A 3,472-nucleotide genomic window follows, 5' to 3' on the forward strand; every position below is an offset into this window, starting at 1 on the left:
AGTAGGCCAGGGGGTGCCAGGGAAGCCCAGGGAGAGTCCTCAAACAGCTACTCCTGGCTGACTCAGACCCTCCTGCCCTTCTTATCAGGCCTGAAGAACGATAACTGGCCAGTTCCTGGACTGTGGGTTCTAGGCCTTTGTCTGGAGCCACCAGGAAGTAACTTGTGGGTTTTGCTGTTGCTTAAGGAATGGGCTGATTCACTGGGGCGGGGGGGGGGGGGGGGGGGCGTGCCTGGAGAGCCTGCAAGCACCGGGCCCTGCCCACCACCCCCAGCACCCAGCACAACAGCCCAGTGGAGGGAGGGCACCAGTGGGAGTGTGTCCAGCCCTCCACCCACCTCCCACAGCCGGCCTCGGGGGGCATTTCTCACCCTGCTGGCTTATGACAGGAGGGTTGGCCCAGGGCATCCTTTATTTGCGTTTCAAGCAGAAAATATTTCCAGAATATTCTTTTTTTGTTTGTTTTTTTGTGACAGAGTCTCACTCTTGCCCAGGCTATAAGGCATGAGCCTAGCTCACAGTAACCTCAAACTCCTGGGCTCAAGCAATCCTCTTGCCTCAGCCTCTAGAGTAGCTGGGACCACAGGCATGCGCCACCGTGCCTGGCTAATTTTTTCTCTGTATATTAGTTGGCCAATTAATTTCTTTCTATTTTTAGTAGAGACTGCGTCTGGCTCTTGCTCAGGCTGGTTTCGAACTCCTGACCTCGAGCAATCCACCTGCCTTGGCCTCCCAGAGTGCTAGGATTACAGGCGTGAGCCACTGTACCTGGCCCAGAATATTCTTATTATTCCACAAATGTATTAAGTGTTTGCTAAGTGGCAGACACTTAAATGAGTGTAAAATTAGCCGGGCATGGTGGCGAATGCCTGTAGTCCCAACTACTCTGGAGGCTGAGGCAGGAGGATTGCTTGAGCCCAGGAGTTTGAGGTTGCTGTGAGCTAGGCTGACGCCACGGCACTCACTCTAGCCTGGGCAACAAAGTGAGACTCTGTCTCAAAAAAAAAAAAAGGAAGAAAGAAAGAAAAACCAAAAGACAGAGTAGTGCAGGGGAGGGGGGGCTTCAGGAGGTTGGTAAGTCCCTGAGGAGCCACATAGTTACACAGGGTCCTCAAAGGAGACTGAACCAAGCATGGTCCAGGGGGTTCTTCCAGGATGGAAATGGTCCCCGCCCAGCCGCAGCACGCTCCTCTGTGCGATGAGAGCCTGGGTCAGGCGTTCTTCACAGGCCAGACATAAGTGAGTAACCTGAGTTCATAATCGAGCAGGCAGGCAGGCTCCTCTTCCAGGCTCTGGAAGGGAGAGGAGGGCATGGTTCTCAGAGATGAGATAAAAGAACAGGAAATTCCCAGCCCTTTGGGAGAGATCATATTAGTCAAGACAGAAAAGCAATTCCAAAAAAGGGAAGGTTCTGACTCATGTCACTGAACCATCTTTTGTCAGGACTCTGGTCCCTCAGCACTTACCAGGCTGGTTCAGATGTTCTCTTTACCTGTCGACCAAGATGTGCACTGATTCCCCGGGCTCATGTGCTGGTGGAAAGAGATGCTCTGGCAGAAAAGTCTCAGGGGAAATGCTTTTTCTTTTTTGAGACAGAGTCTCACTCTGTTGTCCAGGCTAGAGTGAGTGCCGTGGCATCAGCCTAGCTCACAGCAACCTCAAACTCCTGGGCTCAAGCAATCCTCCTGCCTCAGCCTCCGGAGTAGCTGTGACTACAGGCATGCGCCGCCATGCCGGGCTAGTTTTTTCTATATATATTAGCTGGCCAATTAATTTCTTTCTATTTATAGTAGAGACAGGTGCTCTTGCCTTGCTCAGGCTGTTTGCGAACTGTTGACCTCAAGCAATTGACCCACTTCGGCCTCCCAGAGTGCTAGGTTTACAGATGTGAGCCGCCTCGCCAGGCCTCAAGGGAAATTCTGATTGGCTTATTTTGAGTCACATGCCATCCCTGAACCTATCGCTATGGTGTGGTGTGGCAAAGCAGCTTTCTGATTGGCCAGCATCACATGCCCTTCCCCACTGGGTCTTGTTGCAGGTAGGGATAGCAGCCGACCCTCACAGAACAGGTAGACAGTGGAAAAGGAAGAGGCGGAAGCAGGAAAATCCCACCAGACGTAGCCACCCAGGGGCTAGCTCCTCAGTGCCCAGCCTTCCCACGCCCACACTCTGCCAGGCCACCCCCGTCAGGCCAAGACGCCAAAGAGTCATGTATCACCTGGAGAGGCTCTCAGCGTCTGGTCGGTGGGGGATTTTCAGCCTCAGCACTACTGACATTGGCGCCGGCCCTGCCGCCAGGGGGGTGCCCAGCAGCCTCGCCCGCCTCCTCCCGCTACTAGGCGGCAGCACCTTTTCCGTGACAATCAAAAACTATCTGTCACGCCTGTAATCCTAGCACTCTGGGAGGCAGAGGCGGGCGGATTGCTTGAGGTCAGGAGTTCAAGACCAGCCTGAGCAAGAGCGAGACCCCATCTCTACTTTAAATAGAAAGAAATTAATTGGCCAACTGATATATATAGAGAGAAAAAATTAGCCGGGCATGGTGGCGCATGCCTGTAGTCCCAGCTACTCGGGAGGCTGAGGCAGGAGGATCGCTCGAGCCCAGGAGTTTGAGGTTGCTGTGAGCTAGGCTGACGCCACGGCACTCACTCTAGCCTGGGCAACAGAGTGAGACTGTCTCAAAAAAAAAAAAAAAAACCGTCTCCAGGGACCACTCACTCAGGCTTCCTGGGCTTGTGGCTCCCCAGCAAAGACGGTGTCTCCAGCCCGCGCCCGCGTCGCTCAGGGGCGTGGATGGGGAGCGGGTCACGCGGCCGAGCAGTGCCGGCCTCTGGCATCCCCTAGCGGATGTGGAGGCGAGGCTTCGTGAGGCAGGAGGGGGAGGGGCGGCGGGCGGGGGAGGGGAGGCAGGAGTGGGGGGCGGCGGGGAAGCAGGAGTAGGGGGAGGGGAGGCGGGCGGGGGAGGGGAGGCAGGAGTAGGGGGCGGCGGGGAGGCAGGAGTAGGGGGAGGGGAAGCAGGAGTAGGGGGAGGGGAGGCGGGCGGGGGAGGGGAGGCAGGAGTAGGGGGAGGGGCGGCAGGAGTGGGGGGAGGGGAGGCAGGAGTGGGGGGAGGCAGGAGTGGGGGGAGGGGCGGCGGCCGACCCGGCGGGCCGCGGTAGTGAGCCGGGCGTGCTAGCCGGCGGCCGGCCGGGAAGCGCCGCGGACGTGCGTGTCGGAGAGGCCCGGGCGCGGCCGGCGGCCCGGACTGGGTCCGGAGAGCCGAGGCTGGGCGCCGGGGGGACGCACGCGCCGCCCGGCAGAGCCTCCCGGCCCTCCCTCCCCCGCCGGCGGAGTGACCCCGCGAGGCCGCCGCTGCCGAGGCCGTGGCCTCCACCTCCTCAGGCCTCCCCGGCTCCCTGACGCCAGGTCCCCACGCTTGGCGTCGTCGTCCCGGCCTCGCCGCAGGGACCTGCGAGCCGCCTCCTGCGCTTCC

At 58.8% G+C, this 3,472-nt stretch overlaps 1 long non-coding RNA gene across 1 annotated transcript; it reads right to left on the minus strand.

The window, feature by feature from the left end:
• Positions 1 to 394: 394 nt before the first annotated feature.
• Positions 395 to 2,897, minus strand: LOC105884907 (uncharacterized). Its single transcript, XR_001160417.3, has 2 exons — positions 1,467 to 2,897; positions 395 to 1,292 (listed from the first exon to the last, which is right to left on the minus strand). It is a non-coding gene; the product is annotated as an uncharacterized LOC105884907 (long non-coding RNA).
• Between the last annotated feature and the right edge of the window lie 575 nt (positions 2,898 to 3,472).

The sequence above is a fragment of the Microcebus murinus genome, chromosome 1 (assembly GCF_040939455.1).
Source record: "Microcebus murinus isolate Inina chromosome 1, M.murinus_Inina_mat1.0, whole genome shotgun sequence".
NCBI classification, from domain to species: domain Eukaryota; kingdom Metazoa; phylum Chordata; class Mammalia; order Primates; family Cheirogaleidae; genus Microcebus; species Microcebus murinus.